Source organism: Pyrus communis, chromosome 3 (assembly GCF_963583255.1).
Source record: "Pyrus communis chromosome 3, drPyrComm1.1, whole genome shotgun sequence".
NCBI lineage: Eukaryota > Viridiplantae > Streptophyta > Magnoliopsida > Rosales > Rosaceae > Pyrus > Pyrus communis.
In genome coordinates, this window is record NC_084805.1 from 49,410 (window position 1) to 69,139 (window position 19,730).

Genomic DNA, 19,730 nt, shown 5'->3' on the forward strand with positions numbered 1-19,730 from the left:
GTTAAACATGGTTCTCTTTCCTGAATTTGATAAGCTATATAAGCTCTCATAAGCACCCTTTGTCTTTTTGTTTTTGGCCCTTTATAATTTTGATTCCACTTTAAATCCGGCCTATACCCGTCTTCACCATACGAAAAAAGAGTAGGGTATTGATTGGCCATAAATTTTGGATTCAATTTTATAACACGCTTTAATCCCTCGCTTTTACATTCTATAATGATGTCTCTATTAGAGTCAAACAAACCTATATCACCAACTATTAAACCACCTATCTCATCACTTGTTGGTTCATCATATTGTTTCCCATCATTTGGTTGCCTACCTAATAAAGTCATTCTTAAATTCATAAGACCATTTGTTTCAAATTTATCTCTTGCTGTTCGAAAAAGTTTGACTACCTCATTCAATTCATCAAACATTTTAATCAACTCTTGAACAATTCTTTCATCAAGCCTTCCATTTTTTCCATCAGAATTAAAAGCTTTGAGACGATTTTGAACTTCATTATATGTATCATAAACATATAATTGAGCAAATTTTGGAGACTCATTGCCAATAGGTAAAAGAGATCCCATTAAATGACAAACTTGACCACTAATTTTAAAAATGTAAGGACTTGATCCATCATTAATTGAGTTATCAACTTTTGCTCCGATAGAAGTAAATGAAAACATAGAGTTGTAAGCTCTAAAATTTTCTCGAAAAGATAAACTTGCTTTACCTCCATTTGGCTCAAGCAAGCAATCTAAAAAAGTTGGCGTTGGTTTTGGAGGTTCAAATTTAATTTTTCCTTCTTGACAACAAAGAGTGAAAACATGTTGAATTTTTTTCCAACTTTGTTTGAAAGATTCTTTCAACCAAAAATATACACCTCAATGTACACTGATCACCCAAGTCCACATAATCTTTCACAACACCTACACAAAAACAAAAACAAAAACAAAACAAAACAAAAAAAAAAGAAAAAAAAGAAGAAAAATAAATAAAAACAAAAGGAAAAGATTAGCAACAACACGTGATCAAACAAACCCTAAACATAAACATGAAATAACTGAATTTGAAACGCACCAATCCTATTTTTTTGGAAAAATGCTTGACCCTTACTTATGAGAACACGATCTTGAGCACACGATGCTCTGTTTTCAATGTTATCTGACAAATTAACAATGTTTTTGCCTTTTTGATCACGTGTGTACACTTGTTTTTTAAGCAAGAGAGGATTCAACATTTCATCACTGTTAACAGGTGCCTTGCTAGATGAACAACGATTCTCAACCAACAAATTTTGCGAAAGAGTCGCGTTAACCGCATACGGAACAACATTTTCAAAGTCTTGTACACAATTCATTCTACACATTTTTTTGGACCGACTGTCAAAATCTAAAATCGCATTACAATCCATGTCATCAATATTTTGCTTTCGTTTTATACCATCTGTTCTCTCATCATTTATAATTTTTTCAGCCATAATGAAAAATTAATAATCACAACTGATTATGAACCACCGGATTGCAAAACATATTTGAAAAGAAAAACAATAAGAAAAAAACAAACAGTGAACAAAACAGTTAAACTATAAGAAACAGAACAAAACATTGCAATTATAAATGTAGACAAACAACCATATTACCACATTCATACAACTAAAAAGAAAAAAATCAAAACAACCAACCTCTTTGAAAGATCACTGGTTCCAAGCTTTCAATGTTTGATTACTTTAGCAGCAACCAAATTAATCTGAAACAAAAACAGACCCCATTAATTAAATCAACCTAAAATAGAAAACCAATACAAATTTACAGAGACAGAGAAGCCTACATTCACCCAATTGATAACCAAGACTAGATTATAATTATTTCTTTTACTTTGCTTTCTCTTCCCCATAACTTTCAGGAGGAAACCGTATCTTTTATAAGAAGTCAAGTTTTAACCTTAGAATGTGTGTGTGTGCATGTATTTATCAATACTTAAATATATATTTATATATAAAGAGAGAGAAAGACAGAAAAAAAGACTAACACAGAACATAGTTGGGAAATTTTATTGAAAATCAGATGTTTTCACCACATCCACTTTTACCCATAACGTTTTATGATCAATTCCATTAGAGCAAATGTCTCTTCTCTCATAGTTATAAGAATTAAACGATAACTTTCTACATACATAATTTAACACACCGTTAAAAATTAAAACTCTCATCAAAACACTAATCCAGTTGCCTACCCATATTGTTGACCCTAAAAATTACAAAACCTACGTGGCGCGCAGGCCGAGTAACTAATAAGCTAACTACGTCCTTCGGTCGAATGCGGGGCGTGCCAACTCGTCGGCCGAGCTTGGTCGAGGAGTAAAATTTGTTGATGTAGCTTTGAGCGCGTCGCTGACTTCTCTATCTTGCGATTGCGACCGAGGAAGGAACACTCTCGGTCTCTGGGTTCTACAGCCTGAAGACAAGGCTGCTAATTTTGCGGAGTTCACAAATCGTCCGAGCCCGATTCGGTCACTGTGATTATATTCGTGAGAGTATAAGCACGTCGAATCGAGACCAAACTGTATGGGCACAGGTACTCGAACGTGATGTATGTCTTGATGGTAAACGTAGTTCGGCCGTCGGAATGCCGAACCCTGAAACTCACTTGTGAGTATCCAATCATAAAACTACTCGGCGACCAGTACGCCGAGCAATGTAATTCGTAACACCTAACTATGCCGAGAAGGCTAGCAAGGTGACCTCTGCCAACAAAGGTTCGAAAACCTTTCTCGACCGAGACTTAGATAGATAACCTGTCGACCTCGACGCAGTGCTGTTTATCCAAACTGAAGGTGCTTCTTGGTCGGCTGATTCTGCGGCAGCAGTGCTGTTTATCCAAACTGAAGGTGCTCGCTGGGTGCTTCCACAGTGCTGTTTATCCAAACTGAAGGTGTGTCGGCAGGAAAAAGAAAAGGAAAAATCTCAAGGTGTTTGAGAGGTTTTGCGCAGGGCAATTGTATGCTGATTTGAAGGTCCTTTTCTGTTGCATAACTTCTTGTATTTATAGTACCGCATTCCTTGAAACCAATTCTGATTTGGACTGGGAGTCCTTGTCCTATTTCGACTCTAACCCGATCCAGCCTACTCCCACTAGGATTCTGAATTTTCCTTCTTTTCGAGACTCCATCCCTTGCCGGTCAAGAATCCTGGTCGCACTAGGACTTCCTCGACCTTTTCTATTCATCCGGACCTCTTAGGATAGGATTTGGCCGACCCTGCCAGCTGATCCGGGATTTATTATTCGGCCCATAGTATTTATCATCACCCTGGGCCGAGCACATCCTGCTGCTCGGCCCAACAATAATATTTTTGGGCCCAAACATTGCCCCCTCGCTTCTGAGGTCGCCGACCGTTAACTCTTGGTCGGGCCTCGACCTTGAGGAAGCGAAAACGTTTATTGCTTTTTTGGACTTTACTTCCTTAATGACCGTTATTCCTGTGCATTTATGAGACATGATTGCACTTTCCTCGTTACCCCTAACGCGTGGCCACGTGTCGATTCTCCGCCGTCCTTAAAACTTTCAATCGTGGGCCTCGAAACCGTGCACTAACTGGAACGTCTTATCCTCATTAATGCCTTAAAACTGGCGCCGCACGCAATCGTGCGTCCTGGATTTTCGACTCCTCGAAACCATCTTTGCAGGTTCCCAAAATATCCGAAATGATTGAGCAGGTTTCCCGGTTAAATTTCCCCCCAATTTGAACCAGTGCTTTTTGAATTCCAGGCGTTTGATCTTCATTCTGAAAAGCCTATAAATACCCACATTTCTGCCATTCGCCTCTTACGCTTTCAGAACTCCCAAAATCTCAAATTTACCATCCTTGTTCGTTCAAACCAAACCTTCTAGTTCTTCCTTCTGCAACATTTTCTCCAGTTCTTCCAAATTATCTCCTATCATCTCTAATAATGGCCTCCTTCATATCAAAACTCTCTGATGAAGTTAACAAATGCAAAGATTTCATCGATTGGAGCGCCGTCAAAACGCTGCGATTTGAAAATGACATGGCCACCACCCACCAGATTCTTGGTCCCCTCTTCAGAGACGCAGTGCCGTCGTCTGTAACTAACCTGCTCAAGGAGCAGTGTTTAACACCCCTGCTGCAGGGGTTCGACTGGTCGAAGTGGACTTTGGCGCGGCCTCAGGGAGCCTGGCCCTCGACCACCACGGCTTGGGCTGCCTGGGTCGACCGAATGAGCACATTCTTTTCCAAGGAGTGGAAGGCTCTCGGCATCTATGATGCCATTATTCTGTCAACCATGGAGATTGCCATGGATAAGGAGCTGCTCATGGCGGCCCTGAGTTTATGGTGTTCGGCCACCAACACCATGGTCCTGCCTTTCGGCCCTTTCGGCCCCACAGTCCTCGACGTATCGGCCATCCTTGGGACTTCCCCGACCGGCCTTCCCATTGACGCCGCCCTTTCCGGATACCCTTCTCCTCTCGACCTGAAGGCATTATTCGACGAAAGGGTCGTCGAAACGCTAAACCGGGGCGATCGGGAGCCCTCAAGGGAAGAAGTTCAGAAGCTCCACAAGAACTTCTTCAACTACAACACTCGTATCCTTCACTTCGCCGGCCGAGGCGAAGAAGGCCTTAGGAAGGGAGAGCACGAGGCATTCCTCTTCTACTGGTACAACAAATTCATCTGTTGTACCAGGTCAAATAAATGCCTGGTGGAGAACATGCCGGTGGCCCAGGCACTGGCTAATGGTCGCTCGCTGGCGCTCAGTCCAGCCATACTCGCCAACCTCTACCGTTGCCTGGCCGAGGCGACCATTGGCAAGATTGACCTGCACCAGAACGGACCCCTCTGGGTGTTCCAACTCTGGTTGCAGGTTTACTTCTCCACCCTTCGACCGGAGGTTCCTGCCTTCCAGCGAACGGCCGCCCTCGGCCTTCAACTGGCCTCTCGACCAGCGTCACCTCACCGAGCCGACGAGGTTTTCAAACACTTCCTCAGCCTCGACGTCCTCTCGGATGACGAGTTCCTGGTGTGCCGGCGCCAGGAGTACCCATCTCGCTTAGGCTCCCCACGGCAGCATGGGCCGAGTCTGAGGATGCGGTCATCCGTCAGCGCTGGGAGTCGTTTGTCCTGGCTCGCGACCTTCCTCTCGGTTGCGATGCCCGCCGAGCCAGCTGGGAGGTTTATCACCCCCATTTCCTCGCCCGGCAGCTCGGCTATCTTCAAGGCTGCCCAGTCCCCCTGCTTGCCTCTCGGTCTCTCCTGAGTCGGGGACGTCTTACTGGTTCCTCTGAAAGGGAATGCAAGACGTCGGACCAGGAGTTCCAAGAGAAGTGCAGGAAATTTCGGCTTCGGCCGACGGTTCCTGAATCTTTGGGAACCGACACCTTCGGGGACTGGTGGGAGGAATATACCGGTGACTTCTTCGGCGCCCCGGCCGAAGATCTGGTGAGGAAGATCTTCGGCGACCGTCCCAGATCAACATCCTCAACTCAACCTAAGGAGTCGGCCCAAGGTAGTATTTCCGCTTCTTTCCTCTTTTTGTTTTATTTCTTATCTCTGTTATTAATTACTTTGCTCTTCAGGGGGTCGTGGGTCGAGGACGATCGAAGTGGTCGCTGCGGTGGCAAAGGCGAAGAAGCTGGTGCCCAAGAAAAAAACCCTTGTCACCGAGCGGACGATCCCTTCCAAGCGCCCCCACCGAGAGGCCGAGCTTGCGGAGGAGGCCCCTCGCTCTTCTAAACGCGTCAAGAAATTGGCGAAGAAGGGCGACCGGGAAATTCATGTCGTCCCCAGTGACACTACTGGGACGCCTGCTCCTGCTGGCTATCCATCTGTGCCGGCTGCCGCGGCATCTCCAACCTCGAATCCTCCAGCCGTCTCCCCGGCCGATCCAATCGTCGCACCCGCTCCAGCTTCGGAGCCGGTCGTGGCACCTGAAATGGGGAAGTCGGCTGCGCCTGCCGAGGCACCCTCGACTCCAACGGTCGTTTTGGAGGTATAATTCTGCTTCTACTTGTTTCTTTAGGTTTCTGGTCGTAATGCTAACTGTTTTCTCTTTTTTTTCAGGATGTCGAGAGCGAGAGTGACGAAGTCCCGCTGCAACGCCGCCGTCGACCAGTCAACTCTCCTCCCGTCCATCCTCCTCCAGTAGTCGAGGTGACCGCTCGACCGCGCTCTCCTGCGGCGGATCGTGGCAAGAGACCGATGGCCGATCCTGAGGCCACAGTCAAAACGCCGATCCATCCGCAGGATGAAGATCCTCCCATTCCTCCACAGGAAGTCTCTTCGGCCTTTGCAAGTCTCGTTTCTTTTGTATTGATTTTTTCGTGACACATGTTTTTTAAAACTATTAAATGTCAGGTGCCCGAACATTCATTTCACCGGCAATTTTATGCGCCGAGGGGCGTTGTCTATATTTCCTGGCCGCCGTCGTGGCCATCAAATGTAGATGACCTTCATCGGCCGCGTGAATTGCGTAGCGGTCTAAGGCACTGGGCTCGGCCATTAAGTTCCCTGGGTTCGAGCAATGACCCAGAGGGCATGGCCGAAGTCTCCTCTCGGCAGGTCTAAAACAATTCCCTTTTTCTTTATGCACTATATCACGATGTCTACTTTCCTTCACAAAGTTCTTTTTTTTTTATGTGCAGCCATCGTGGGAAGTGGAGCTCGACGCTCTTCTTCAGAGCACGACCGGTGAGGCCGGCTCTTCTGCTGCTCCCGCCGAACCAGCGGGCGCCGTGCCCGAGGCCGAAGTCTTCGTGAAGCTGTACGAAGTCCTGTCTCTTAATGCCTCCCAAGCTCTCCGATGCAAGGGCCTTGACTCTGTTGGAGAGTGTCTCAATGACCTTGCCAGCGGTGGTCACCTGAGCACGGAGAATATCTCTTTCCTCACCGACCTCCTGGAGCGGACTCGGCAACATTTCTACATCTTTGAGCGAGCCCTTCAAGCCAAGGATGACTTGAAGGCTGCCAAGGTCGCGCAAGAGGCCGGCCGAGCTGAGATGGAGGCAATCAAAGCTAAGAAGGCGAAGTTGACTGAGTTTGATCGCCAGATTTTTGACCTCCAGCATCAAATTTCTGACCTTCAACGGCACAGGTCTGCCGCCGCTGCCGAGCTTGAGAAGGACTTCGAGGCTAACAAGGCTCGGCTGACGGCCTTCGCTGCCGGTGCACGGCATGTCCAGCAGTTGCAGTTTAACAAGAAAACCAGGCAGGCTGAGATAATCCTGGGCGAAGTGAAGTGGCTGGAGCTGAAAGCTGCCCTTGAGACTTTTCTCCCCTCGACCCCCTAGAAATCTACCATTGTATTTGTATTTTGTTCTTGTAATGATTCTTTCGATGTTAATACAATGGTCGTTTTGCTATTAATCCAATGGTCATTTTGCTATCAACACAATGGTCTTACTCTTGCATTTCCCATGTAATTGGATAGTACTTCTTTAAAAACTTTCCATTAATCGGCAATTTGTGAACTGAACCCGTCCGATCTCTTAGATGATATGCTCCCTTGCCGAGGACTTTGTGAACGATGAAAGGCCCTTCCCAATTTGGCGACTACTTACCAAACCTGGGGTCTTTAATTCCAACAGGCAACACAGTTTGCCAAACCAATTCTCCTTCGCCGAACGTTTTTTGTCTTACACGCTGGTTATACGCTCGCTCGGCAATTTTCTTTTGTGCAATCAATAAGTTACCCGCGTCGATTCAACTTTCTTCTAAATCTTCTAACTCTTGTCGCATCGCTTGACTGTATTCAATACTGCACAAATCACTCTGCTCGATTACTCGCAACGAACTTATACTCAACTCGACCGGTAACATAGCATCGTGTCCATAAGTTAACGCGTACGGCGTGGTTCCAGTGGCCGATCGGGGTGAAGTTCGGTATGCCCATAACGCTTCATTTAACTTCAAATGCCACAAACCAGGTTTCTCTTTTACCATTTTTTCAAGGATGCCGATCAACACTTTATTGCTTGCCTCGGCCTGCCCGTTTGCCTGTGGGTAGTACGGCGTAGATTGCTCGAGTCGGATATTCAACCTTGCCGCGTATTCCTTAAACCTATCAGCCGTAAATATAGTGCCATTATCAGGTATGATCGTTTCTGGCACGCCGAATCTGGTCACAATATTCTCCTCTACGAAGTAGCATACCTCTTTAGCGGTTAATTCGGCGTATGACCTTGCCTCGACCCACTTAGTGAAATAGTCAGTTGCTACAATTATCCACGCGTGTTTCGCTACCCCCGATGATGGCGTGATTTTGCCAATTACATCCATTGCCCAACCCCTGAACGGCCATGGTTTAGTAACCGAGTGTAGTAATTCGGCCGGGGCTCTCTGCACGGGTCCATGAATTTGGCACGATACACATCTCCGTGCATATTCGATGCAATCCTTTAATATATTGGGCCAAAAATAACCGTATCGTTGGAGCAACCAGCGCATCTTTCGTCCAGACTGGTGTGCCCCGCAAATTCCTTCATGTACCTCGGGCATTGCTTGGGCAGCCTCGTGTGGGCCGAGGCACAATAGTAGTAAACCATCCTCGCCCTTGCGATATAATTCATTTTGATACGACACGTAATTCGTGGCGAGCACCTTCGTTCTTCGGTCGTGTTTCCCATTGGGGTTATCGAGGTACCGTAACATCGTCTTTCTCCAATCATCTGGTTCTACTTCGACGGCGCATACTTCTATGGGATCTCCTCGTTCTAGTAGGGATGGGAGCGACATTACCCTTGTACGTATTACGTGCGCGCGTTGGAGAGTTTGCTGATTGATCAAGGCGGGGTACGAGCGTTGACCCGTGGTCGCAATTCCCATAATTCGACCTAGTTTGCCCCCCATGAGTTGTGCTCCGGAGGCGATCTGGGCGAGTTCGTCGGCGTCGGTATTGTGGATACGTGAGATGTGTTCAAAGGTGATCCGTTCGAACGACTCGGCCAGGTAGGTAGCGACCATGTGATAGGGAGCTAAAGTACAACTCATGCAACGAAACACGCCGTTCAGTTGGTTAATTACAAGTTCGGAATCACCAAGGACGAGAACGCGAAGGGCCCGCAGATCATGTAAAACATGGAGGCCGATAATGAGGGCTTCATATTCGGCCTGATTATTGGTACAGCTAAAATCTAACTTGAGAGAAAAATACCATCGGCAGTGGTCAGGCGACTGAATTGCGATACCGATACCCGCTGAGGTCGAAGTACTGGAACCATCAAAATGCATAGTCCAATGGGTATCGCGGGTGGTAACGAAACCGATGTCAACGTCGTCTCCTTCAAAACCATAAGGGGAAGGGTGTTGTGCCAGGAAGTCGGCGAGGGCTTGCCCCTTGACGGCCTTTTGGGGTACATACTGGAGGCTGAACTCGGATAAGGCGAGCGTCCATTTCCCGATTCGGCCTTTGACAATGGGCCGAGTCAGCATGTAACGAATTACGTCTGTTTGGGCGATGACCTGCGTAACTGTTGGGAGCATGTAATGCCGAAGCTTGGATGCGGCAAAAAACAACGCTAAGCAAAGTTTTTCGACAGGTGCATAATTAATCTCTGGGAAATTCAGGTTTCGGCTAAGGTAAAAGATAGCTTGTTCTCGCCCGACATTATTATCTTGCGCGAGGAGGTAACCAATGGATTCGGCAGCTGCCGAAATGTATAATTTAAGGGGTTTGTTGCGACAAGGTGGAACGAGCACGGGCGGAGTGGAAAGGGCCACCTTGATTTGTGTAAACGCGGTTTGATGCTCTTCGCGCCATTCAAATCGGTCATTCTCCTTTAGTTTAAGAAGCGTAGAGAATGCTTTCATTTTACCGGCCGAATTGGCGATGAAACGTCGGAGGAAATTTATCTGCCCGAGAAATGACTGGAGCTGTTTCTTTGTCGTCGGAGGTGGGGCGCTAATGATGGTGCGGGCTTTATTTTCATCGACCTCGATGCCGCGATGGTGCACCAAAAATCCTAGGAAATTACCGGCCGAAACATAGAAAGCACACTTGGCCGGGTTCATCTTGAGGTTGTTTTTTCGCATGCGAAGGAACGCTTGCCTCAGGTCGTCCAGGTGTGTTTGACGACGTTTGGATTTTACGACCACATCATCGATATAAACTTCGACGATTGTACCGATTAAGTCGTGGAAGATCATATTCATGGCTCGTTGGTATGTGGCGCCGACATTCTTGAGGCCGAAAGGCATGACTACCCATTCGTAAGTACCAAGTGCCCCCGGGCAGCGGAAAGTCGTCTTGTGGACGTCAGCTTCACGATGAAAATCTGGTTGTAACACGCATGACCGTCCATAAAAGATAGCAGTTCATGATTAGCTGCGGCATCAATTAATAAATCTGAGATCGGCATCGTATATTCGTCCTTGGGAGTAGCCAGATTTAGATTACGGAAATCGATGCAAATGCGAAGGGCACCGTTTTTCTTTAACACGGGGACGATATTGGCCAACCATTCGACATACCGAGCGGTCCTAATAAACCCGGCTTTTAGAAGCCGAACTAATTCTTCCTTAATGCCGAGTTGTACTTCGTTCGAAAATCGGCGAGGAGGCTGTCGAAAAGGCTTACACCCCTCCTTGATGCGTAGCTCATGCTCTACAAGGTTTCGGTCGAGGCCTGGCATTTCATGATAGCTCCACGCAAAGCAATCTTTAAATTCGTGGAGTAGCTTACGGAGTTCGACCTTCATGGACGGTGGGAGTAACGCACTAATAAACAATGTTCGAGGATCCTCGGCCGTGCCTACGTTAACTTCCTCTAACGGGTCCTTGACTTGAGGTCGATGGTCTTCGAGTTCGGTCGGCGCAGCCTGAACTTTATCGAAAGATAGAACGGGGCCGTTATCTGCTTCGGCCAGAAATTCGATTAAATTGACGCCAGAATGTGGTTGCTTGGTAATGGCGTACCAATGGGCCAGCAGACGTTCCATTGTAGATGAAACCGCGGCCTGACGCCGTTCTTGCGTGGTGTGCTCAATCATAGGCATTGATGACCAAGTTCGCCAAGCCAAGTCTCGCCGAATCCTGTTGGACAGTCTCGGCGCCGACCCCAATCACTTTTTGTACTGAAATTCTCGTCGGCCGCCCATCCTTGTTGAGGCCTTGGAGGGTGATGTAGCCTACGTGATCATCATAATAGCGAGCCTGAATCATGTTGGTTTCAAATGGTTGGTTATCGGCTGGGTGAACTACGACCGATTTACCATCCCAAAAGATGAGGACTTGGTATAATGATGAAGGAATGTAACTGGTTTTGTGGATCCAGTCGCAGCCAAGTAATGCATTATAATCGGTCTTGGAATCAATGATAAAAAACGCCGTCATGTGTTGACGACCGACAATGCTAACTTCCAACAGGAGCACCCCTTTGGTCTGAGATTTGTCACCAACAAAGTTGCTCATAGTGATCCCTGACGGAATGAGTTCATTATCAGAACGGCGTAAAGCCTTCATGACGGATATTGGCATAATGTTGACTGTGGCTCCACAGTCGACAAATACTTTAGAAATGGGAAAACCTTCGATGTGAGCCGTGACGTACAACGGCTTCAGGTGTTGGAGATTAACCGAGGGGAAGCGGGGAAATAGCTCGGCCAAAGCTGCCTTAAGGTTATCCCCGCTTTGGTTTTCTCTGTCGTCGTTGTTCGCGACGAAGTCTACTTGTGTTGCTTCCTCGGCAACTACGTCCCCGTCCAAGAAACTTGACTGGTGGGTACTCGGTTGGAATTCAGCTGGTAGAACGTGGACCATACTGATCTCCATATGTTCGAGGACCGAGGGGCCCATTGGGTCATGGTCGTCGTCTTCTGGAGAACTATCCCCTGTAGCAGTCGTCGGAAAATCCTCGATCAAACTTTTGAGTTCCTCGGTAAGAGCCGGTATCTGAGACGTGGGAACCAAATCTAGTGCGGGTGAGCCATTTCCTTCGACGATGCAGACTGCCGAAGATTTATGTTGGTCCTTTGTTACACGGGCTCGTTTTTCATATGCAATACGGGCGTTCCTCGTGTCTAGATATGTATCCAAACGTGCTATCCGTTTTTCCTCGTCGGCCGTGAGGCCGAAGAGTGATACAGCCGAGAAGACTTCGAAATGATAGCGTAAATGCTGAAGGTCTTCGAGCGAAAAGGGTAAATCGGCGGCGTCGATATCTGTATAAGGATCGACCTCAAAACCAAGGACCCGAGCCTCCCGTATATGTTGAAACCTAGCTTTAATGGCTGGATCAGAAGTTTTCTGGATAATTTGCTCAGCATCAGGACAAGTTAGCGCTAAGTCGAGGGCTTCCTGACATGCCTTGGGGAGTCCGTACAAGTCATTTGCGGAGTATTTCTTATGAAATTCTCGCATGTATTCCATGGATTCACCGAGGAATGGAGGGTGTAAGTTGCGCCGTATTTTGATAAACGGCTCGCGCGGTGGTAACGGAGAAAGTTCCCTTTCGGCCTCTTGTCTAAAGTACTCTAGACGAGCTCTCGTTTCCCCAGGCCGGAGAAGGATCTAAATACGTTTCTCAGCCTCCTCAATGGTGGTTTTGAAATCAGCATCCGCTACTTTCTTCCCTTCGGCTAACTCGGTCATGATAGTCGGGGTTGGCCGTTCGCTAATATCTTCCACGGCCTTTTTTGGTTACCACTGGTTGGCCGGGCTGGCTTGCGCTTCTCGTCGCCGAGCCATGCAATCTATCCGTTGGCGGCGACGTTTTTGAGATTTAGATAGCGTCGTATACAAGCCAGTTGGAGAGTTATAACTGTACCAGCGTTGATCTGATGTCCTGGGTGGCTTGAAAGTTTTGCGATCAGCTGGCGAGCCCGAACTGTTGGTATTCCGCGAGTAATAATCCTCATTATAGAAAGGTGCGTCGAAATCAAGACGCCGCCTGGCCGAGGTCTGTTCTTTCGGCTTTACTTATGGGCCGAGTCGATCAAACACTTGACGTCGTGGACCTAATCCCTTTGATGACGCCGTAGGGGCCATTGGTGGTGTTGAAGATGTCTTCTTCCCAGGTTCAACTAGTGTTTTACAATGGTCACATAACACCTTTGATTCATGAGTTTCGTCGGCACTTGACCTCGTCATAGGCTCATCAGCGGGTGGCCCCAGTTGTTCCATTGGTGGTGCATTTGAAAATATATCAAGCTTTAGTCTTGTTTGACCATGTCGTTGACGGATATGCTGCACCGGGACATATTCGGCCTTCCCTTTGTTTTTGGGAAGGTGAGCATCCACCATGCCAATCGTTGTTGAAGGGAAAGGATTAACATCGACCGCCATTTTTTCCGGAAATCTCAACTTTCCTTTTTCGATCCAACTTTGAATTGTGTCCCGGAACACAACACAATTATTGGTTGCATGCTTATTAGAATTATGATACTTGCAGTATATCTTTCCTTTTAATTCATCGGCCTTAGGGATAGTATGTCCCGGCCGAAGCTTGATGATTTTTGCTGCCAATAATTGATCGAAAATTGCATCAGCTTTGGTGATATCAAAAGTGTACACTTTTGATGACTTACCCGTTTCCTCGGCGGCCAAACGGGTTTTGGTGTCTTTGGTATTTACTTGCGCCAAAGCCTTGCAAACATAGGGTTTGTCTATTACTATCTCGGCCGCATCCACACTAACATACTGAGGTTCTTCACTTTCGGCCGATGCATAACTAACCGTGGGGTTCTTATACAACGTCCCTCGGGATGGTGACTTTGATATCTTTTCTTCTCGAAGCAGATAATCATATTGTTCGACGTGTTGAGCAAGTTCGTACATATCCCGAATATTTGCCCCCAGAAATTTCTTTTTGTACTCCATGTCTAATCCGTTAAGGGCGATCCTGACGAACTCCACTTCGGGGAGTGGTACTCGGCACCAATTCTTGGCCGACTTAAACCTTGTTAAGTACTCCATCGGAGATTCGTCGGATGCTTGAGCCATCCTGGCCAAGGATGATACGGACATCTCCATCCCTGGCCGATAGAATTGTTCATGGAACTTTTCGACTAACTCTTCCCAACTCTGCACAGAATTGGGTGGAAGATTAATGTACCAGGCGAAAGCTGATCCCGTCAGTGAAAAATTGAACAAACGTAGTTTGTAGAAGTCGCTGTTGACGTCTCCACACTGCGCTGTGAACCGGGCCACATGTTCTAATGAGGATAGAGACGATTCCCCGGCGAAGAGGCTGAAATCAGGGATTTTAAATCCTCGTGGGTATTCAAACCTTTCCACATAAGCCGGGTATGGATGGATGAACTTTGGAAACTTCGGCCCTTTCTTCAAGGCTGAATCAATCATTCTCTGGACTTCGGTCATATTTACGGAAGCGGCTTCTTCTCCCTAGCTTGGTCCCTCGGATCTATTTCCTGGTCCTCTTCTTTTTAAGGGGACTGGTTGCGGCCGAGCAGACCCTCTCTCGGCTGGTATGGGAACATTCGTCGGGAGCTGCCGAGGTTGGCCGACCTGGCCATCTTCGAAGGCTTTACTAACCAGTAGTTCAAACATTCTGGTCTGTGTATCGCTGTTACTACGTATTGCGTCTAGCAAATCATTCATCTTTTGACCAATCGACTGCTCGACCTGACGATATTGTTCATCTAGTCGTCTCCGAAGGAATGTCTTAGTTGGTGGATCGGAACCTTCCCCACCATCGTCATCACAATCTTCCACAATCCCTTCTATGAACATTCCAGCTGTTTGATTCGGGACTGCTGGGTTGTAAGGTTGCCCGCCGAGACAGACTTCATTCTCTCGGCGTGTTACACTTGTGGCCTCGGGCGGCGCCACTATGATCGGATTTTTTGTAGAGTGCAAATCCTGCCCAAGGCCTTGCACTGGCAAGTCAGTCGTTGACTTTCCCATGGTTGTTTTCTGCTTCGTAGACCGTGTCTCAATGGTCATGAACTCCGAAGGTTTAGCACAAAGGTCCCACTGGGCGTGCCAAAATGTTGACCCTAAAAATTACAAAACCTACGTGGCGCGCAGGCCGAGTAACTAATAAGCTAACTACGTCATTCGGTCGAATGCGGGGCGTGCCAACTCGTCGGCCGAGCTTGGCCGAGGAGTAAAATTTGTTGATGTAGCTTTGAGCGCGTCGCTGACTTCTCTATCTTGCGATTGTGACCGAGGAAGGAACACTCTCGGTCTCTGGGTTCTACAGCCTGAAGACAAGGCTGCTAATTCTGCGGAGTTCACAAATCGTCCAAGCCCGATTCGGTCACTGTGATTATATTCGTGAAAGTATAAGCACGTCGAATCGAGACCAAACTGTATGGGCACAGGTACTCGAACGTGATGTATGTCTTGATGGTAAACGTAGTTCGGCCGTCGGAATGCCGAACCCTGAAACTCACTTGTGAGTTTCCAATCATAAAACTACTCGGCGACCAGTACGCCGAGCAATATAATTCGTAACACCTAACTATGCCGAGAAGGCTAGCAAGGTGACCTCTGCCAACAAAGGTTCGAAAACCTTTCTCGACCGAGACTTAGATAGATAACCCGTCGACCTCGACGCAGTGCTGTTTATCCAAACTGAAGGTGCTTCTTGGTCGGCTGATTCTGCGGCAGCAGTGCTGTTTATCCAAACTGAAGGTGCTCGCCGGGTGCTTCCACAGTGCTGTTTATCCAAACTGAAGGTGTGTCGGCAGGAAAAAGAAAAGGAAAAATCTCAAGGTGTTTGAGAGGTTTTGCACAGGGTAATTGTATGCTGATTTGAAGGTCCTTTTCTGTTGCATAACTTCTTGTATTTATAGTACCCCATTCCTTGAAACCAATTCTGATTTGGACTGGGAGTCCTTGTCCTATTTTGACTCTAACCCGATCCAGCCTACTCCCACTGGGATTCTGAATTTTCCTTCTTTTCGAGACTCCATCCCTTGCCGGTCAAGAATCCTGGTCGCACTAGGACTTCTTCAACCTTTTCTATTCATCCGGACCTCTTAGGATAGGATTTGGCCGACCCTGCCAGCTGATCCGGGATTTATTATTCGGCCCATAGTATTTATCATCACCCTGGGCCGAGCACATCCTGCTGCTCGGCCCAACAATAATATTTTTGGGCCCAAACACATATAAACACCTTATAAATTAATCATCGTCTTGACAATTATAAAAAAAACCAACTACATGATTAACAAAAGTTAAGCCTAAAAAGAAACACGGGACATACCGATCTATTATAAATTGCCACTTACATAAAAAACAAATGTTAATTTATTCAAAATCAATCATGGAAAAAAAAATATATACAAAAAGAAGAAAATAGACAATAAGCACGAATAAAATTTTTTGACATTATTAATCCATATTGCAAATCATAGGTCACAAATTGAAACCAAATGATATCATCCAACAATACCTTTTGTATTCTGTCTTTATATTGATTGCCAATAAAATTGTCTTTTTTTTTTTTTTCTCTTTCTCAACCCTATGTAGATCAAAAGTAGAACCACCAAGCCCTGTAATGAACCAAAATATTGTTCATAGCAAATTTCAAAAATTTAAATAGATTTAACCAATACAGTCCTAAACCCATTTAATCTGAAAAATATAAAGAGAATCTTGTACATTACAAAATCAAATCAAATCATATAATCTGAAACATTTTATTCATACCTTTTTTTGTTTTGTCTTTATACCAATCACCAACAGCCTTTATATATTTTTAGTCAGTCTGTGAAGGTGAATTTTATCAAAAACCTACAATCATCAATAGAAAAAAAAATTAATATCATAAAGATAGAAAGAAAATTGCAGCCTTGAATATTTATAACACGAAGAGAATGATCACATAGAGATAAGATTGATCAACAAAGATACGTTTGTCTACTGAAATCCAATAAAATACATCCAGAAAACCTGTTCAGTTTTGACACTTCTTTGATCAACAGACTTTAAAAACAAATTCAAATGAACTAAACGAAAAAGAATAACAAAAGTTTATGTAAAAAAAAAAAAAAATTAAACATATCAGACCATGCACCATGTTCAAGCAACAAAAATTTACAAAAAACATCATAGTAACCTTAAACAGAAAGAAAAACAAAAACAAAACCACAATCGGTAACCCAAAAAAATGAAAATAAAATAAATAAATTTAAATTGGAAGACAATTCAGTTGCGTTTCCTTGGTGCTTAACATGGAACAACAATGGCCTCCGGCCTAAAAGAGCAGATTTCATACAAAATACTAATAAATTTGAAGGAACCCATAATCAAAAATTGCAGGACAACTTAAACTATTTAGCTTTACTTCTTAGGTCAGTTCATAAAACCTACTGACTACCCTAATTATGTATCACAACACTTAGAAACCGTGATTACACAGAAACCCATAAATCCTGATTACCCTATACTATACATCACAGCTTCAAAGAAGCCTTTGAAGAACTGGTGCCCCATTTTCGCTAACCAATTAATAAAACTTAAACCCAAAACGCTATTGAGACTACGAAGTTCAAAGAAACCCAAATCTTCCAATTATCTAGTTCAATATTTCAACTAAAAATGTTGAAATAAGCAGATAGAGGTTGACAGGGAAGGAATTTTATTAACCCAAATCATAAACGCTAATAAACATGCAAAACTCACCTGGAAATGCCAGATTAGATCCCTAGAATCGGCGCAACTCGAATTAGATATCGAGTTTGACTGCATTCCAATTCGTTTGGGGGCAAAATTAGGGTTTGATTTTAGAGGAAGCAATGGATCCGGGTTTTTGTTCAGGCGAATAGGCGCAGAGACGTGGAAAAAGAGGATTATGTAGGGAATTGAGGGGCGAGATTGATCGCACCTGGAGGGCGAGATTGATCGCACCTGGAAGGCGAGATTGATCACACCTGGAAGGTGAGATTTAGTAAGCCCGAGAACAGCAGAAGAGAGATCTGTGAGAAAGATGTGAGAAAGAAACGGAAAGCAAAAGAAAAATCGAGAACACAGTCCAAATAGAGGATCCATCCATGACAGAGGCGTGGAAGCAATGGGCAAAAGTGGCATTTCACTGCCCCAAAAACCAAAGAGAAGAACAACCAGAGGAAAAAGCCAGGGGCAAAATCGTTCGCCCACTGGTCATCCACAGTACCACTTCACTGAGTTTTAGTATATAGAGATATAATTTGGCAAGAAAAAGTGGATCATTTGGAGTTCCACTCAGTAATATGAAACCGTCTATTTTTTTAGTCTTAATTGAATGACCATTCTTGCGAAAGATGATCCAAATCGTTAACCATTTGATTGTCATCACAATTTGAAAGGATTTTGTACTGCAGCGAGGTTCAAGCTCAATTCAATGACACTCACATTTATAAAACATATACTTCCTAGATACAGCTTTTATTTGGTCCTGAATTCTTGTTAGGACCTTCATGGTTAACCTTTCTGCCGAAGGGAAATGCCTGTTCACGCATTGGAAGGAAGGAACCATCACCTATTTGCCATAGTAACATTTCTAGGCGTTAGATTGAATAATTATGGGAGAATGTATCAACAGACAAAGGAGGGGAATGCTGGAGGTGAAAGGAGAAGTGCGTAAATCTTCCCTTGCTTGAAACCATTTGCTAGTCCTCATTCAAAAGTAAGTGGGCATTTGGAATGGACTCATGACTTGACAATAATAACCCCTGCCAAACCGTTGAGCATCCTTGACAAACAATCCAACATCTTATCTTAGATTCAATTTTAACTGCTGAAAAATTAAAATAGAAACTGTTCTTGTGTTTTTCAAGAAAAATAAAATCATCTTCATCATTTCCGTTTGGATGATGTTTGTGTCCTCCTCATGGGGGACTTACTCATCTCTCCACTTATGATTAACGAACATTTTTTATTCGATTGTCATAATCGGAACTGTTCGTTCTCTTTATCATCATCAAAATATCACATTTGCAAAAATCATTCAATTTAGAAAATGTTTAGTAATTCACACACGTTAAACCATTTAACGGTTTTGGTGACAAGTAGTATATTAATGACGAACCGTCTATTTGTTATATATATATATATATATATGGTTAAAAGATCTTTAAATTGAATAATTTTTTGCATATATGATTTTTAGATAATGATAAAAAAAATTTAACAGTTCTAATTAGAATATTCAAACGATAAAAGTATGCTAATCCTAAATAGAGACAAGCACTCAATGAGAGGACACAAACATTATCCTTTCTCTTTTTGTAAGAAAACAAACGAAAAGAAAAGAAAAGGTCACGTCAAACAATTAATATATGTCAAAGAGGTGTTGGTAGGTAAAAACGGATCAGGATCCTGATCTTTGTATAGGGATCCTCATGACCAAGAAGTGTGGATCGTTGAATAAAAATCTAACGGTTACAAACATGAGATCCCTTTAAAGTTATAATAATTATAACCGTTAGATTTTCATTTAATGGCCTACACTTCTTAATCATGAGGATCTCCATACAAAGATCAGGAGAGGATCCTGATCCGGTAAAAACTATCGAGGAGGGAAAGTGAAACAGTGAAAGCATTCACTTGTTCGTCTACCTTGGGTTTGGCTATTTGTTGTAAAATTTTGAACATGAAAAAGGGTGCATGGCTGAGACCTAAAAGAGAGGGAGTCCAATCATCAACATTTTCGGATTGAAGATGTTATCCATGGGTTTCAAGAGCATACCACGTCAGCAGCATCATCTGCCAAATCAGCAAATCCATCCTATGAAATCATAGAAATGGATTGCACAGGTTCAATGCTAACCAATCAAAGACAGCA

At 44.7% G+C, this 19,730-nt stretch overlaps 1 long non-coding RNA gene across 2 annotated transcripts; it reads right to left on the bottom strand.

Annotated features, from left to right (window-relative positions):
* Nucleotides 1-222: 222 nt before the first annotated feature.
* On the bottom strand, nucleotides 223-17,937 carry LOC137727242 (uncharacterized). 2 transcript variants are annotated; one of them, XR_011067771.1, is made up of 6 exons: nucleotides 17,839-17,937; nucleotides 17,591-17,792; nucleotides 16,616-16,699; nucleotides 16,359-16,458; nucleotides 1,673-1,737; nucleotides 223-917 (listed from the first exon to the last, which is right to left on the bottom strand). It is a non-coding gene; the product is annotated as an uncharacterized lncRNA (long non-coding RNA). The 2 variants fall into 2 exon arrangements; XR_011067772.1 differs by lacking the exon at nucleotides 16,359-16,458.
* Between the last annotated feature and the right edge of the window lie 1,793 nt (nucleotides 17,938-19,730).